This window comes from Pantherophis guttatus, chromosome 4, assembly GCF_059756535.1.
Source record: "Pantherophis guttatus breed Tessera chromosome 4, ASM5975653v1, whole genome shotgun sequence".
NCBI classification, from domain to species: domain Eukaryota; kingdom Metazoa; phylum Chordata; class Lepidosauria; order Squamata; family Colubridae; genus Pantherophis; species Pantherophis guttatus.
In genome coordinates this window covers 142631291-142651269 of record NC_142066.1, presented here as the reverse complement: position 1 = coordinate 142651269, position 19979 = coordinate 142631291, and positions in this window count along the sequence as shown.

Below are 19979 nucleotides of genomic sequence, written 5' to 3'. Positions count from 1 at the left end.
TCTCTAATCTTTCTTAGTAGAATTTCCAGCGCCATTATAAAAAGTAAAGGGGACAGGGGGCATCCCTGTCTAACTCCCTTTTGTATCCAGAATGTCCGTGTCTTATCCCCATTTATTAATATGCTTGCTCTCTGTTTATAATATATATTTTCGATCATCTTTCTAAAATTTGTGCCGAATCCCATCAAATCAATTTGGTTAATCATGAATTTCCAGTTTAGATTGTCGAACGCCTTTTGGGCGTCCAAAAACGCTAACGCCAGCTGTTTTTCCGGGTGTTGTTCATAGTATTCTATAACATTTATTACTGTCCTCACGTTATCCCTCAATTGCCTCCCTGGGAGGAATCCTTTCTGATCACTATGAATCCAGCCATTTAGAATTTTTTTTAGTCTCTCCGCAATTATACTGGTAAATAATTTGTAATCTGAATTTAACAGAGAAATCGGCCTATAATTTGCTATCTGTTTTGGATCAGCACCTTCTTTCAATATGAGGGTGATATAGGTTTCTTTCCAGGAATCTGGGATTCTTGTACCAACTAGTACCTCATTAAATATATCTAACAATTCTGATAGTAATTCTTCCTCGAATTTTGCATAGATTTCCCCCGGGAGGCCGTCTGGACCTGGTGTTTTATTCTTCTTTATTTTGGCAAGCGCAAATTTGAGTTCTTCCATTGTGATTTTATTATTTAACATTTCCCTGTCTTCTTCTGCTATCTGTGGCAAGTTAGCTTCCATCAAGTATTGTACAATTTTGTCTGGGTCAGTCGCTTCCTCTTTATATAAGGCTTCGTAAAATTCTCTCGCTCTTTCTAACTTATCCACTTCTTTTGTCAAAGTGTCCCCATTGATGTCTTCTAGTATAAGAATTTGATTTTTTTCCTGTTCTTTTTTTAATCTATATGCCAGCCATCTTCCTGACTTGTTGGCGTTCTCAAAATGATAGTGTTTTATCCTCTTAATTTTTTGTGCCAACTCTTTCTGATCCAGGATGTTAAGGTTATGTCTTGCCATCATCCATTTTTGTTTGGCCATCTCGTCTCCCGGGTTTTGTTGTAGTTTGCTATCTGCTTCCTCTAGATTCTTATTATAATCGTCTCTAACTTTTCTTTCTTCCTTATTTTTGAATGCCGTATACGATATCACTACTCCTCTCAGATACGCTTTCATGGTATCCCATACAATTTCCTTCGCCGTACCTTGCTTGCCGTTCTCAATAAAGAAGCATTTAATTTCTTCATTTAATTTTATTATAAACTCTTTTTCGTTCAAGAGGTTGGACCTTAGACTCCATCTTTGTTGTCTTCTCTTGTTAACGTAGTGCCAATGTATTTCAAGAAGTTTATGGTCTGTCCAGGTATTTATACTTATATCCGCTTTCTTAATTTCTAAACCTAATTTTCTAGTAGTCCATACCATGTCAATTCTAGACCAAGAATTCTGTGGGTTTGAGAAAAAAGTATATTGGGAATCGTGAGGATGTAAAGTACGCCATATATCAATTAAATTGATTTCATCGACAAGATCAAAGAAGCTTTTTGGCAGATGTAATCTTTTATTTCTTTTTCTCTCCCCACTTTTATAATCTTTCAGTGGATTAACAATTCCGTTAAAATCGCCTAGCATACATATTTCCGCATGGGCCCAACTCCCTAATTGTTCGTGTAGTTTTTTATAAAATTGTCCCTGTTTCTCATTTGGAGCGTATACTCCCACCAACATCATTTTTTGCATTGGGTCTCCTAATTTCTACCATTAAAATTCTCCCTTTAGTATCTTTATACTTTAATTCTGCCTCGATTCCCTTTTTCACATAAATCGCCACACCCCTTTTCTTTTTCTCCGCTAATGACACAAATAGTTTGCCAAATTTAATAAATTCTAAGCAATTTGCCTCATCTTCTTTTATGTGGACCTCCTGTAAACAAATTATATCTGGATTCTGTTTTGCCAATTTTGATAGGATTATCTTTCTTTTTTTATGGTCATTCAAGCCGTTGACATTTAAGGATAAGATTTTTAGGCCATCCATTTCTTATGTTGTGTCCGGGTTCTAGTTCTTATTTGTCTTTAGCGTTACTGCTCTTACTGGTCTGGTCTTTTTTCCTTGTCCTTCCGCTTCTTCTTTTTTCTTCTCCTCCTCTATATCTTCTTTTGTAATTTGCTCTTGTGAGGTTTCTTCTTCCGTGTTTACCGTATCGATCTCTTCTTTACTAATCTGTTCTTCTTCCCCTCCTCTTATTTGGTCTAGGAAGTCTTGTGCTTCGGATAGGCTATCGATTTTAACTTTTCTTCCTTGCCATGATACTATCATCCCCTCTGGCAGGATCCATCGAAATATGACATTCCTTCTGTTCAAGTGGCTCGCCAGGAACCTATAGTTTTTCCTCACTTCCCTCACTCTTCTAGGTATCTGTTTCAGGATATTCACCTCCTTTCCTTGGAATTCGATCTTTTCTTCTCTCGCTATATTAAGGAGAATATTCCTCACTTTCTTCCTGGCGAACTTCACGTGGACCTCCCTGGGAAGTCTGTTTCTTCTAACATAGTTCGTTTGAACCCTATAGACCTCATCAAGTTCTTTAATAATATCTTGTTTGTCCTGCTGAAGGACATCTGCTATCAGCCCGGCTATTTTATCACTTAAGTCCTCTTCCTTCTCTTCGCAGATGTTTTGGAGGCGAATGTAGTATGAAGCCTTATCCATTTCCAGCTGTAGCAGGGACTCTTCAATTCCTTTGTTTTGTATCGCATATGTTCGGTCCACCATCTCTAATTTTTTCTTGCTTTGTTCCATCCTCTGTTCTAGATCTTGAATTCTCCTTTCATTATTCGCGATAGAGGCTTGGATCTCGGTCATTTTTGCGTCCAAAACATGAATATCCGTTTTAAGTTCGGAGTGGCTATTTAGTAATTTCTCCTGCATTGCTAGCATGGTCTCTTGAATCAGGAATAGAGAAGATTGTACTGTTTGAAGAGTTGGAGTTGGTGGTGGCTTATCTGACTTTTGTATACCTACAGTGTTGTTAGAGTAGGGTTAGATGGAGCTTTTTTGACAGATTTCAGGATTGTCGAAGTCATTGTTGCCATTTCTTTCAGTGTTATCTTTTGTTCTTTTATAATTTTCTCAATATTTTTCCAAATGACCATTCAATAATTTTGCCCTATTTGCTCTATCAATTCCTCTTCTTAAATCTATTAAGGGATTTGCTATCTTAATTAATTAGGATCGATTCCTCAATTCAGCAAGCTATCTTCCTTAAATCAAGTCTTATAGATATTGTAATTATTGTATTGCTAAATTCAGATCTTAATATAAGAGTTAATATGAATCTTAAATGTCAATATTCAAAGCTTAATATATGAAATTAATATAAATAGATTAATAAATATTGTCTATAGAAATAAATAATCTATAATAAATAGATGTAGATAGATATAACTAAATAGATATTAATTTAAATAACTATATATATAAATATAAATATAATAGATGTGATTATATAATTAATTTGTTGATTTTAAATCCGAGTCCTTATATATAAATATATAGACATGTAAATATATTCAATAGCAGCAAGAGAAGATCAGTGTTTAAATTCTATACTCTATATTCCTTAACCATTTGTAATTAATTCTCATTAATACTATTATTCAGGAGATAATCAAAGTTCCAATATTAGAAATCCAATTAATCAATTAATCAGAAGACGTAGAAAATGGAAATCAGAATGTCACCAATTATATATATCCTTAGTTGTACAAGAGTGATGTCAGCCAAGTCATAAATCTTCTTCTCTCCGCTCTCCACCTGCTTCCAATGCGTTCCGGCAGATCTCTATGGTGGATCCTGCTGCTAGATCGTCCTCTTGTCAGTCTTCTGCTAACTCCCTCCTTCGATGGTGGCTGCACTTCCTGTTTCTTTGCGGTACTCACAGAAATAAAAGTTCAGAAGATCAGAGTCTCAGTCTCTTGTTTATTTTTCGCTCCGCTTTTAATCACAGCGCCAGCCGCATCAACACTCGCCTTCCTCTCCCTCTCGCCGCGACTTCCAGAGCTCTTTATACAAATAAAACTGCTTTCTGCGTATTCCTGGTCGGCTTGCCGGGTCTCCGCCAATACAATCCGCTCCCACTCTCCGTCGCCGCCTCACACCATCGAGCACTCCTCACCCGACTCCGCCGACCTCTCTCTCCACGCCAAACGCCTCAAAGTATGGAAAGGTGGTATCCAATCTGGCACGGCACCTCAGATCTTCCTCTTAGCTCCCGTCTTTTTTTTTTTTGACTATTGAGGCTTCAGGCCAGCCATGAAACGGCCGGCTCGCCGCATTGGTTCGACAGAGCTGCCGGGTCCAGCGGGGGGTGGTTGCGTCCCACACTCTCGCTCGCCCAGCTCTCTCTGTTGTCCGCAGGTCTCTCCGGGACCTGCGCCCCTAAAAGGTCCCCAAAACGCGGTGATAAGGCGTGTAGGGGAGCGGCGATCACTCACCCAACACCCTGTCGCCTCAAGTCGCCCGACATTTTTTCAGTTAGGTTCCAGAATTTAAATTCCAATCATTAACACCCATTTACGTTTAATAAATTCCAACCTAAAGTTTATTTTATACTTTTAATAAAATGCATTCAAACATCCTTTCATGATTCTTTTTTTAATAACAATAAATCCATCGCACGTTCATGGAAGACAGAATAAAGGACTTTAACATATTTCTGTGTTGCCTTTCAGGATAGTTTACAATAAGTCATGAAGCTACAAGGAAGCTTTTCAAGCAACATAACACGAAAGTGACAACTTTTGGAACATCCAGTGGTAATGGCTGCTAATTTGGAAGGCCTTGTGGAAAGCTTAAAGTGGTTATGGATTTATTGGCTGTTATTAGGCACTGCAAATGGATTTCCCTTTGGTTAGAAAAATGGAATGAGCATCAGATCCCGAGAATAAAACAAGCAAAGGAAAGCCATTTATATACTCAATTTTTAAGCTTTCTAAAAATATTTGACCAAAGTTCAGAAAGTTTCGAATCAATCCTGACGGTTCTCTTATGCCTGGATTTTATTATTGAGGAACACCTTTTTTATTGTTATTTCTTCTCTCATTAGGATCATTAAGATTAAACAATGGAAGATGACTTCTTTCCTACAGTGTAGGTTTTGATATTGATCCTGATTAGCATATATGATTCATCCAGAGAGAGCTGAGATTTGTAGAATTGCCTCACATACCACATAGAATTCTCTCTCTCTCTCTCTTTCTCCCTCCCTCCCCCTCTCATCATGGATGGATGGACAGACAGATATAAACAAAACTATAAATTCATATTTAGGAGAGAGTAGTTCTGCCTGTCTTGATCAATTTGATGGTCAGAAAGTTATTGCTGAACCCAATGGTTCTGGATAATTTTCATCTAGTCTTTAACCTTCCTTTTTTAGGCCAGTTTGTTGAGGAGTAGTCCAGTGGTGGGTTTCAAAAAATTTTACTACCTGTTCTGTGGGCGTGGCAGGGGAAGGATACTGTAAAATCTCCATTACCACCCCATTCCAGGGGAAGGTTACTGCAAAATTCCCATTTCGTCCCAATCAGCTGGGACTTGGGAGGCAGAGAATAAATGAGGGCGGGCCAGTCAGAATTTTTACTACCGGTTCTCTGAACTACTCAAAATTTCTGCTACCGGTTCTCTAGAACTGAGCAGAACCTGCTGAAACCCACCTCTGGAGTAGTCTCATTATAATTCCAAAGGGTTCTGGAGGAAATAGATTGTGTGGGTCTATTGCAGTTGGATTTCAAACCTGGATACAAAATTGAGATAACACTGATCAAGTCTATGTATATTAATAGTGGGGGAGGGAGGAATCGTGGATGGATGGATGGATGGATGGATGGATAGATAGATAGATAGATAGATAGATAGATAGATAGATATGGATGACAGAGAAAGGTAGAATATTTATTTAAAAAATTTCCACACAGTAAAAACAATATAAAATTTAAGTTAAAGATAAGCAAAATAGAAAAAAATACTAGAAAAGTGAGGGGAAAAGAAGGAAAAATAACAATAAAGGAGTGTCTGAAATGGTATAGGATTTCCTGCTTGGAATAGAAAACCTCCAAGGTCCTTCCAACTCTGTTATTCTGATAATGTTCTGTTAAACACTAATTTTGCCATCTGTCCTATTCACCAACCTTTCATTACTAGCACTGATCAAGTTTGCTGAGGACCTCTGGTGGAGATAAGATGGAGGTAGTCTGATCATCCTGATTCTTCATTTTTTTTATTTCTCTGCAACTTTCAATGTCATTAATCATGATATTCTAGACAGACAAAGCTCTTTAGGCTGGCCCAGTCACTCACTACCTTGGGACCTAATTTATTTTACATTGTCAACAGGAAAAGGAGGAAACAATGTATGCATTGCCTTGAGTTAATATTATAATTTCTCTGATTCTTGGTAACTGATGCATATGGGAATTTGACTTAAATCATAATGGAGGCTGCCCGTTATGGTTGCAAATCTCCTTCAAGAAGCAGCCATTTTGCCATGCAACCTTCCTACACAATAGCCTCATGTCATTATCCCAGATGTGATATTTTGGGAACAGCCAAGATAAATTGTGGCTATTCCAAAATGGTACTCACTTCCAGGATGGTACCATGCCACCTTTGTACTTTGTGTAAGGAAGTCAAGGGGTGGAACATCTGGCTCTTTTTCTTGAACACCATCTCTGAAGATCCAGAGAAGTTTTTTCCTCCAATATTCTCAGAATGTTTTAGTGAAAAGGTGTATACAATGATCCCAAGATCACCTTAATCCAGGAACTTCATCATCTAAGTATATCCCAAAAGGAGCAAAACCATTGTGCCATTGTTTAAAGACATGAGATAAGACTTGCTATCTTTTTGCTATAAATAAACCTCAGATAAATCATTAAGCTTATACATGGGGGTTTGAGAAGAATTAGTCATTGACCTAAAAATGCTTCTTACTAGATCTTAATGACTACCTCCCTTAGAGTGTTTTTTAAAAAGCCCATATCCTGATAGAAAAAAACAAAAGTAGATCCTATGAAAAGTAGGTATCGTAAAATGGAAAAACAAAATAAAACACCAAACGGTGGCAGCTCAAACCAAAATCAAATTGTAGGAAATATAACTGGCACACAATGTTCTTATTATATAGGTTTCAGAATTTTTTTTTAGAAATATGAGTGAAACTGGTAACTATGATCCCCATGAAACAAACCGCATCTTTAACAGAAGGAAAATCTAAAAATAGTAATTTTCTTAATTTAGCAAGTAGAAGTAGATAAAAATTCTAAGTGACTCACATAAAAGTCAATAATTGTCAAGATCTTCAGCTTTGTCAAAGGATCAGATCATGGTAGCTTTCACTTTCTCAAAATATATTTTTAAAATATATTTTAAAATTAATCAATCTCTGGAATCTTCCAAGGCACACAATATTGTTTGTGGTGACACCAGAATCCTTCATAGGATCTCACCAGGATTTCACAGATAACATCATGGAAAACCTATAAGATTTGGCCATTTCATATGAAATTACACAGTGGCCTTCAGGATCTGAAACAATTGCTGACTCTTGGGTTAAAGTAATAATGCAGTGAAAAGATGGCAAGCAGGTCATTGTTGTGATTGTTCCCACACCCTGGGGAGAGGCTTCCCTGGTTTAGCCATTTGGGCTTGGTGTTCAACCCTTTCCATTTCTACTGGCACTTACCATCTATTCTAGTTGGTCATTCTTGAACAATGAGTCCTTGTTATGCCTGTTAATTCTGCTTTATGGATGGAATACTATTGCAGGATGTCTCTCAATGTTTAACCTTTATTACTGGTATATACGCACAGAACATTTTGAGTGGGGATATTAAAAAGTGCAAACAAATAGTAATGCAGAAGAACATGAAGTCACATCTACATGTCAAGATTTTAAGAACTGCACCTGTCGTTTTGTTCTTCTCTCTAGCACATCACTGATTTCTTCCACAATCTTTGGAGTCATATACATATATACATATATTAAAGAGTATTTATTTATTAATACTGTAGAGTGGAAGAACACTAGGCATTGGCCTAGCAGGTAAGACTCTGGGCTTGTTGACCAGAAAGTTTGCAGTTTGAAACCAAGCACCATGTGCAGGGTGACCTCCTGTCTTTGTCTCAGCTCCTGCACATCTAGCAGTTTGCAAGCATAGAAATGCAAGTAGATAAATAGGTACCACTTTGGTGGGAAGGTAACAGCGTTCATGTGCCTTGGCATATAGACATGTTGGACATATGACCACAGAAGGCTCTTCAGACAGCCCTGGCTTTCTTGACTAAGAAACAGATGCATACCACACCCAAGACATGACTGGACAGGGGAAACTGTTACCTTCTCTTTAGAATAAGTGTAGCCCTTGACTTATGATCACAACTGAGCCCAAAGCTGCTATTGCAAAGTGAGACAGTTGTTAAATGAGTTTTGTCCCATTTTATGACCTTTCTTGCCACAGCTGTTAAGTGAATCACTGCAGTTGTAAATTAAGTAACATGGCTATTCAGTGAATCTGGCTTCCCTATTGATTTTGCTTGTCAGAAGGTCAGAAAAGCTCATAAATATGGACCATTTGCCAAGCATCCAAATTTTCATCATGTGACCATGGAGACTCTGCAACGGTCATATGAAAAACGGTCATACTTTTTTCAATGCCGGTGTAACCTTTAATGGTCATTAAATGGTTGTAAGTTGAGGACTATCTGCAGGTTAAGAAAGCCTATGTGATGTAATGGCTAAAGCAATAGGCTACAAACTGGGAGATCGTGAGTTCTAGTCCCATCTTTGGCGTGAGGCCAACTGAGTGGACCATGGACCTGTCACATCCTCTCATCCCTAGGAAGGAGACAATGGCAAACTACTTCTAAAATCTTGCCAAGAAAACTGCAGGGACTAGTCCAAGGACACACACACAGAGAGAGAAAGACAAACATACACAAACTAGCATGACCATAGGATCCAGTAATTTGAAGCAATGGTGGCTAACATTATTACTGAGTTCATAATGATAATCTTAATGATAGTCCATCAGATATTATATCTTTTTTTGGATATACAGAAACAGAGTAATAAACATATTAACTACTGTTAATAAGTACTTTATTGTGGCTGGGTTAGTGTATGATTTAGATAGTGAGGCCTCAGAGAAATAGCTTGCATGAACACTCATCCCTCAAGTAAAGGAAACTGAATAGTCAAAACAATGTAGGGACTAGATGGGGAAAGATAACTAAAGAATTTAAGTCTTCTCCTTCCAAAAAAGACAGGAAATAAGAATGGATGCCTAGGAAGACAATTGCAAAATACTATCTCAGGGTCTGTTAAACAGTAGAGATAGATGGTCTAGAACACCAGTTTGGCATTGTGGAAAACACAATGAGGGACTAGAAGGGGAATTCATCAAATTTGCAGATGATAGGAATAGCCAACACTCCAGATGATAGGCTCAGGGTCCAAATAATCTTGACAGACTTGAACATTGGGCCCTATCCAACTAAATGTAATTTAATGTAGAGAAAAATCACTTTTACACTTGGGCAGGAAAATGCACAAGTACAGATTAGGTGAAACCTGGTTCAAAAGCAGTACTGTGAGAGGGATTTTAGAGTCCTAGTGGACAATCACTTAAATATGAGCTAGTAGTATGAGGCAGCAGCCAAAAATGCTAATGCAATCCTTGGTTGCATAAACAGAGGGGTAGAGTCAAGATCATGTGAAGTATTAGTACCACTTTATAAAGCTTTAATAAAACCACATCTGGAATACTGCATCCAGTTTTGGTCACCACATTACAAAAAAGATGTTGAGCCTTTGGAAAGAGTGCAGAGAAAAGCAACTAAGATGATTAAAGGCCTGGAGACTAAAACAGATGAAGGGTTGTGGGAATTGGGTATGACTAGTCTAGAGAAAAGAAAGACTAGGGGATGACAGAAAAGCACTGCTCAATATATAGTCAGTTGACCCCATCACTGACTATTGGGGGCGAGTCTTTGGCCCCCACAGAGAGGGCTCGCAATCTGGGAGTCCTCCTGGATACACAGCTGTCCTTGGAGGAACATCTGACGGCTGTAACCAGGGGGACCTTTTATCAGGTTCGCCTGATTCGCCAGTTGCGGCCCTTTCTTGATCGGGATTCCCTGTGCACAGTCACTCATGCCCTCGTGACCTCTCGCCTTGATTACTGTAACGCTCTCTACATGGGGCTCCCCTTGAAGAGCACCCGGAGGCTCCAACTGGTCCAGAACGCAGCAGCGCGGGTAGTGACGGGAGCAGCATGGCGCTCCCATGTAACACCGCTCCTGCGCGAGCTGCACTGGCTCCCAGTGGTCTTCCGGGTGCGCTTCAAGGTGTTGGTTATCACCTTTAAAGCGCTCCATGGCATAGGGCCTAGCTATCTCCGAGACCGCCTGCTGCCACCGACGACCTCCCATCGACCCGTGCGCTCCCACAGAGAGGGCCTCCTCGGGGTGCCATCAGCCAAACAATGCAGGCTGGTGACCCCCAGGGGGAGGGCCTTCTCTGTGGGGGCTCCCACCCTCTGGAATCAGTTGCCCCCTGAGATAAGGAGAATCCATGACCTCAGTGCCTTCCGCCGTGCCCTTAAAACCTTCCTTTTCCAACAAGCCGGGCTGGCCTAATTCTTTTTAAGTGTTTTTAATTGTTTGGTTTATTGTTTTAACTAATGGGGCCAAATTTATATATATATTTTTAACTGTATTTTAATATTTGTATTTGATGTTTTTATTTGGCTGTTCACCGCCCTGAGTCCTCAGGGAGAAGGGCGGTATACAAATTCAAAAATAAAATAAAATAAATAAAATAAAATATTTGAGGGGCTGCTACAAATAAGAGGGGGTCAACTTATTTTCCAAAAAATCAGAAAGCAAGACAAGAAACAATGGATGGAAACTGATGGAGAGCAGCAATCTAGAACTAAGGAGAAATTTCCTAACAGAACCAATAAACAATGAATTGGCTTGTTTTTAGAAATCGTGGGTGCTTCATCATTGGAGGCTTTCGACACTGGACAGCCACTTGTCTGAAATGGCATAGGGTCTCCTGCTTGAACAGGGGGTTGGACTAGAAGACCACCAAGATACCTTCTAACTCCATTATTCTGTATTCCATAAAATTTCCAGAAGCTATAGAAGCTTCCTAAGGGTTACACAGATGTCTAATTCTGGAAAATTTCCAAGTTATCAAAGTTGGAAACTTCTTTGAAAAAAGCTTCAAAATTGCTGTGTTTGCACTGGATATGTGAGCTGAGGCCAATGAGATCCTCTGAAGAAGGCATTGTGAATAGCATAAAAAAAACCCTGATGGCTATGTTTGGGAGGAAATTTCACAAGATTGGTTGGTGTCAGCGTGCATGCCCTGATTCCTACCTACCATTAGCAGGAACTTCATTGGTCAAACCTGAGCAGCCTGAAGGATCAGTTCAGTATACATCTAGGTCTAAACCAGGGGTGGGCAAATGTGGCTTTTACAACCTGTAGACTTCAGCTCCCAGAATTCCTGAGACAACTTGACTGTCTCAGGAATTCTGGGAGTTGAAGTCCACAGGTTGTAAAAGAGCCACATTTGCCCACCCCTGGTCTAAACTATTGTTGGGATAGTAAGTATTAGTTTAAAGAACCTCTATGTGGACATAGCATTTTCTTCTTCTGTTGTTAATTCTGCACTGTCTTATCAAAGGAACTACTGCAGGTAGTTGACTTACGACAGTGATTAAACTTAGCAATTATAGTTGTCATGATAGCCATAATGCACATTGGACTCATTTTTCTACTTTTGCGACTGTTGTTAAGGAAACAGAGCTTTCATTAAAGAAACATGCTTGGCTCCATTGGTAAAACTGTTATAAATTATGGTCATGTGACCGCAAGGAAATGCAAGTTGGTGGCTGAGCACCCTAAATGCAGAGGGAACAGTGTTTAAGTTCCTTTTGGGATGTCTTCTTGTAACTTTGAATAGCCACTTGGCAACCAATGATAATTCAAGGCCTGCCTGTATTTCAATTTCAATTTCAACCTGAAAGTAATCCAAACATGTATTGCAGAGTATTCAGCAGGTCTTGACCAGTTCTGGAGAACTGGTAGCGGAAATTTTGAGTAGTTCGGAGAACCAGTAAATGCCACCTCTGACTGGCCCCGCCCCCATCTATTCTCTGCCTCCCGAGTCCCAGCTGATCAGGAGGAAATGGAGATTTTGCAGTATCCTTCCCCTGGAGTGGGGAGGGAATGGAGATTTTACAGTATGCTTCCCCTGCCACACCCACCAAGCCACGCCCACAGAACCAGTAGTAAAAAAAATTGAATCCCACCACTGATGTATCGGTGCATATATGCTTGCTCTGTGCATTTGGCAAAAATACGTTAACCTTCCAGATCACCCCTGTCTCAAGAGTCAAGAGGTTTTGGTATTGAATCATGGGACCACTATAGCAACCTTCCAATACTTAGGAGAGGATGTTTTTCATCTTCTATTAATCAGCTAAAGAGCAAGCAATTTTGCTCAATGGGTTCCATTTATGCTTTTCTGCTTCTGAGATTGCCAGAAGTAACAATGACCTTGGATTAGTTTCAAACTGCTTCGAGTGGGATTGTAAAGTAGAAATGCTGGCGATGCTACTCTTTGTGTGACTGTAATACTCACAGCAACCTCTTTTTTGTCCTGGTACTACAGAATTGGTGAATTGTATTGGAGCATGTTGCTACAATGCAGCGGTGTAGTACATCTACTAACTGCATTGAAACAAAAAAGATGGATGAAAAGACCAGAAATGTGTGTGGTATGAATCAAATATTTTATTGTCACAAAATAAATCAAAATAAGTGAACAAAATAACTACATCTTTTCAGATCAAAGTGGCTAAAATGAGTATTTTTGAAGAAAAAGAATCATAAATAAAAGGAAACAAGTATGGAAGACTTTCAGGCAACAATTATTGTGATTTCATTGGCTTTACATAGATAATAAGCAAATATTCCCCCATGAATTGTGTAGGACATATACATTCTACATAAGCTAGAAATACTGTGAAGTTATTTCCTAATTAAACTTTGGTTCTTCTGACCTTAATTCACACAGGACAGGTAGGAAACCATTAGTGTAAAACTAATCTGTCAGAAAATATAATAATTTACCAACAGGAACACATTCCTCATAATTTAATCATAGCAGAATCATATTCTGCTACGAGCTGTCTAAATTTCTAAAAATTTTGGTTAAACATTTATATGTCCATCCCTTCAGAATAGTCTCATCTACTGTACCAGATTTTTAAAAAAATAGTTCCCTCTGGTGGTTTGGACCTGAAATACATTTTTAGGTTAAGCCATATTTAACCTATTAAACATGTTAAGCCATTGCTTTCTATTTTCAGAAAGTTGCAAGGATTTTGCACGTCTGTAAAATACATATTGTTTTGCTTCATATTCTAATATTCTAATTACAGTGCTGTAAATTTGTTCACAGTTACCCTTAGCAAAATTCAGTATAATAACTTATAAGCAAAGTTGCCTTTATGGACAGTTCAGAATCATCAGAGCAAAATGCAACTTCCCAGAAAGATGACAGGACGATACGATCCTAATTGTCCTATAGCACAAATTTCCAACTTCAAGCCAGTGAATTTTAAGAGGGCATCCATGTGGCACTGCTGAACTATATTATTAATAATATGCACTATCGTGAGGAATGTTGAGACCTACAGGTCAGAAAAATCAGGATGGCCATAAATTGTCCATTGCAGGTTTGGGTCAAACTATAAGTCAGCTCCCACACATGCTTGCCGAAGGTGCTTTTTGCAAAAGGCAAATGGAAGCTTTTTCAGTTCAGGTCAGGATTAGTTTGGATCAGGATTAGATGAGAAACAAAACATCTTCAAAGAAAAAAAAAAGCAAGAAGTTGCCTCTTGGGAAAAAAAAAACCTTGTGGGATAATCATGATCTAGAGATGATTGAGAATATCCATAGACACATTCCTGCCAATTTTCATATATGCATAATAGATTTTTTTAAAGTTTCAGAATCTTTTATACATACAATCAGATAGTATTCAGCAGTTAGAAGTTTGAAAGTTAGGGGTAAATTTGTTTAGAGTAATTAGCTCATTATTTATTTATTTATTCATTGACCACTGTGTCTACAGACTGGTGAAACACATCAGTTTGGATCAGAATTAGGGGAATTATACTTATTCAATACTAGTAATGCTCAGGACTCATTAGATTATGGGCTAGGATAACATGAATGTTATAACTACGAAGACACACAAAATAGATCGCTGATGAATATTTTTGCTGCAATAAGAAGCAATCAAGGAAAAGATCCTAATCTATTATATTCCAAGAAATTTTCAAATTTATAACTACTACCTGGAAACTGAAGTCTAAACCTAGCAAATTTCTGTGCTTAATTCAAAATCACGGTAACAATAATAATATCTCTAGCTCCATTACATTAAAATTATTCTGATTTTCATAGTTTTATTTTAGGTCTCGTTAAAAGTAAAATATGAGAATTATAGAATTATACTCTGAAGCTTGGATGTTTTTTACTTCCAAATCCTAATTCATTAATACAGAGTTACCCATATTTTGACTTTCTATATCCACAAGATGGCATTGCTCAACTATTTACAAAAAAATAATAATCTCATTTTAGGACCAGGGCTTTATAATAAATCTTGCTCTCCTAACTTTACATAGTTGAACCTGGCTACTAGGCTCAAACTTGTCTTTTGGAGGTACAATATCACATACTCAGGCAAGAATCTTCATTGTAAATTAGATTGTAGGCACACTAAATAGTTGGTTGTCCCTATCAGTGTGGGAATTTCACTCTTATACCTATATCAATTTAAGCTACCTGGCTTTTGGTTGTTGACATGACCGATATTTCTGCCGTGAGGAAAACTGGTTCTCAATTTATCTCTCACCTTTCTCAAGTTATGAGAGAACTAATTACAGTGATTAGATAAATCAAATTATTTTCCACCTAATAATTTATGAACAGATAAAAGATGTATCAAATCAGCACCTTAAAAACTTGACCTCAATTTAATGCAATCTTTAAACATAAATATTCTGTAAAGATGCCAACAAGCATGTTCTAAAAACTTGAAGTTTTGCATGAATTTAAGTGTATTTTCAAATGAAGTTGGCTTAAATCTCAATAAAATACATTTAACCTCTGGGTTGTCTGACTGCATACTTCTATTATGATTACTCCATTGTTATTCATCTTTATTCTTTTTCCAGATGAAGATATTATATCATGCCAGTATCTCCGGAGCAGAGAGTTAAATGAGAATGTGATGTTTGAAAAAAGATACTTTACTGTTTCTGACAGGAAATTGGATATAGTTGACTTCTATTCTAGAGTTAGCAGTACTTTGGTTTTGAATATCATTCTAAAGGAAAATAATTGAAGTAAAAACTACAACAACTTGATTCAGTAATTAAACAAAAAACAAAAACCAGCGGAAAATAATTATGTTTCTCCATCAGCAAAACCAATTTCCAGTGATGGAACAAAATATAGAATTAGAATGAAGAATATAGAATAACAGAGTTGGAAGGGTCCTTGGAGGTCTTCTAGTCCAATCCCCTGCTTAGGCAGGAAACCCTACACCACTTCAGACAAATGGTTAGCCAACATCTTCTTAAAAACTTCCAGTGTTGGAGTATTCACAGCTTCCAGAGGCAAGCTGTTCTACTGATTAATTGTTCTGTCAGGAAATGTCTCCTTAGTTCTAGGAAATTAGTCACCCTAATTTCCTTCTTATGCATATCATCCCAAAATCAGAGCACCATTTAGGAGACATGCTCTTGTCATTTAAGACATATAAGGGGGGTGGGGTGGAGGAGAAGACAAACTTATTTTCTGCAAGTAGGTTTTGCTTGTGCATTAGTTTCCACCACAATTTACTACATTTTTGGAGAAGGAACCTCAACATTTAGAAATCCGGGGGGGGGGGGGGTTGTTTTTTGTTTTTGTTTTGGTAATATACGATTGAGGCTTAGGGAGACATGTACTAATGTCACAAACTTAACTCAGCTGCAGAAGGAAGATGTAAGGAGCGCTGAGTTTTAAGCAAGCTCCCTTTGTTTGTGGAATTTGTGGAGATTTTTTTTTTAAAAAAACAGCCCTGTCCCAGGAGAAGTTCTACTAGTTAGGAGAAGAGCAAGAGGTCACTATGAGGTAGGTGGCTTCTGAAAGAAAGCTTAGCCTCACATCGCATCAGCCAGGCTCCTTTGTAAAAAAATAAAAAAGCTAAGACCCGGTGGCCTAGAGGTGGAGCTCTTGCCTCACAATCAGGAAGTTGTGAGTTCAATCCTAGGTAGAGGCAGATGTAGGGTCTCCTGCTTGGGCAGGGAGCTTGGACTAGATGACCTGCAAGGTCCCTTCCAACTCTGTTAAATCTGTAAGTTGGATGCCTCAGAGCCCTGGAACTTAGTGAGGAACAGCAAGTCTCTTGGATGGCTAGATATGAATTAGGCCTCGGTCTACAAGTTGTAAGTGCCCCATGTGCCAATCATTTCCGAGTGGCTTGAGGCTGCTCCCTTGCCTGACTGGGAATGGCGGCCTTGGGAGCAGGAGGCCAGGACCAGGGAACAGAGCCCCGGTTGCCTCAGGGGTGGGGAGGCCTTGGTCTGGGCCTGCGTTTGGGCCTCTAAGGGCCTTTGTTCCATATAATGAGGCGCACATTCATTTAATGATTGCATTTGGGAGAGCAGGAATGGGGAGTTCATTAACTGAGATGCTTCACCTAATGGCCATTGCAACATGTGACAATAACGGGCAGGTTTCATTACAGTTGAGGACAACCTCTATTTAAATTTTGAAATGCATCAATTCCTTGGCTCTCTCAGTTTGCCTGTTTTCCTGCAGATGTTCTGTTATCCAAACTAGGTTTGCCATCATCAATGCTAATTTAGGAGTAGGATTTGCTCTCGGCTCCCCACTCCTTGCTAGCACTGATGAACTTACTTAGTAGGGTAATGAAACGTCTGCAAGAAAACAACAAAGCTCAGAGAGCACCAAGGACCCCTCATTTCAAGCCTGAGCTATAAATATTCTCCTTTATTTTTGAAGTAAACTAGATAAAATCTGTAAAAAAATGACACTTATGAAAATAACATGCAAAAAGTATACTAAAATACATATTAGGCAAAACTGAAAAAAAATATCTATAGACCAAATTATTTTAAGACATCTTAGACATTTTTAAGGCAAATTTTATAAGATGGACTTGACAAAACTTTCAAAATAAGAAAAATAAACTTGGCAGATGCACATAATTGAGAAACTGACTTATGCATATTTATACAGCTAATATATTTTTTGGGATTTACTGCAAAGCTTTTTGAATATGAAAGAAAATTGTCTGAAAGAAAACCCTGATAAATTTATACAATGTACTATATCCAGATAATCAATATAGCAACAAGGAATGGAATGGTACTCTTTACTGCCATTGACAGTAAATGGTGAATGGTGAGAATTCCCCACCATTAAGCCAGAACTGTAGAAGCTTCTTGGATGAGAAGCAAAATGTTTTCAAAGAAAAAAACGAAGAAAGTCCAGTTGCTTTTCCAGTTGGAAAAGCACCTTTGGGACAACCATGACCTGAATGATTGAGAATCTCTGCAGACATTTTGCCATTGACTAATTTTTTATTTTATTTTTTTGCATCAGGTAGTTCTATTAGATAGATCAAGTGGAAAAATTTCAGTGTAGGGTTCAAAGCAATCTGAAGAACCATTTTCTAAGAACAGAAAAAACAGCAAGTTTGTTTTTATTGCCTGCTTATGTTCAGAGGCAGGTGTCTGAGGAATAAACAGGCTTTAATGTGCATTTAACATTTCCCTGTGCTCTTATAGTATACTAAGGAGCAACCCCTAATACAAACTGGTCTTTGTAAGTATGTAATACAAAGATACTGCCTTTTAAAAAAAAATTACTGGGATAAGTTTGTCTCAGTCATATATATGTCCTTGCAGCATAACAAAATTATGTAAGACTCCATTGTATTTGATTCCATTTGATTTTAGTTTTAAAAAGTTCAAGGATAAAATGTTGTGAGACCATCTGAAGGGTCTCAAAGTACTAGTACTATGTTTTTTTAATGAATAGACTCTCCCTCCTATTTTGCACATAGTCCGTCATTCAGAAGTTTATCAGAAATAGTAATATATTCAGTCAAACTTTTTTTCTCTAATATGAACCTGATGTTACAAAGCCAGACCTCACAACACATGCCACCACAGCTCTTTACAATTTTGATTGTAGAAGAACTGCCCTCTAAATGCAGTGAACAACAATTTGCTTGAAAACAAGATGCAGGAGTGACATCAGTATCCTAATCATTTTTTTCAGGTTAACCACATCAAACATCATTAACACAGTCATTTCAAGGACAGGAAAAACCCCAACAGGTAACACCACTTCCTTTCTTGCATTGTTGCTACTTCATTTTAAGTAGACTTCAAAAGGCAGTTTAACATGATTTAATTCTCCCTCCTTCCCACCGCCATTAATCTGCTTGATTCATCTTTCCTGATGACATCATGTGTATTAATCATTTTTGACTTGAAAAGTATGATGAGCAATGGTGAATACCTGTTGACAGCCAGGTTCAAAACACTACGGTTCAGAAAAGTCCAATTTGATACCTTTACACCGCCAATACAGTCCATTGGAGTTGGGTGGCTGTAATACATTTAGATAATAAATTCAAAAATGTTGAGAATTTTGGAAAAACTGGTTAGGTTGATGCTGATAAAGACAAATACCAAACAACCATAGAAACAATCAGGTGGCATCCCACATAACAAAGATAAATAATCCCTTTCATTAAAGAAATCAGATTAAACATAATATTTAGAAGCTAGGACAGGGAATTTTAAATCAGTTATTGTCTTTCCCACTGGAAGGGAGTACTTCTTGAGAACTCAAACCACCATCAATAGCAAGCCTCAGAAGAAGCCTGCAAGGTTGCAAACATGACATCTGGACACAAGCAATTCCACAAAGAGGGAAAAACTTAATGGAAATGTTTCCTTTTTTTTTTTTTTTACTAAAATTTGAAAAATGCAGTTATTTGGTGACTTCTGGACATTCTCTGTTGATAAAAATTATCAACATTATGAATACTAACCCAATATTTTTTTACTAGGTATAAATATTTGACAGAGCGCTGCAGACTTGTTAAATCTATAGCTCTTTACTAGATATATTTTTCCTAAGTAATTTTTTCTCCAATAGTATATTGTTATTGTACAGGTAGTCCTCAATTTAGGACCACAATTGAGGCCAACATTTATGTTTTTAAGTGACAAATTTGTTAAGTGAGCTTTGCCCCATTTTACAACTTTTCTTGCCACAGTTGTTAAATGAATCATTGCAGTTGTTAAATTAGTAATATGGTTGTTAAGTGAATCTGGTTTTCCTACTGACTTTGCTTGTCAGAAGATTGCAAAAGGAGATCACATGACCCCGGGACACTGTAGCTGTCTTAAATGTGAGTCAGTTGTCAAGCAGCCAAATATAAATCACGTGATCCCTGGGATGCTATAATGGTTATAAGTGTGAAAAATGTCACTTTTTTCAGTGCGGTTGTAACTTTGAATGATCACTAAATGAACTGTTGTAAGTTGAGGACTACCTGTATTGTAGTTTAATTACCATTTTCCTGCCTGTTATTTTGCCTACCGATATACTGAAATTTCAGTTTTCTTTCTATGCTGCCAGATATAGTCATGGCTGTAAATGTTGGCACCCCTGAAATTTTTCCAGAAAATGAAGTATTTCTCATAGAAAAGTATTGCGGTAACACATGTTTTGCTATACACATGTTTATTCCTTTCGTGTGTATTGGAACAAAACCAAAAAAGGGAGGAAAAAAAGCAACTTGG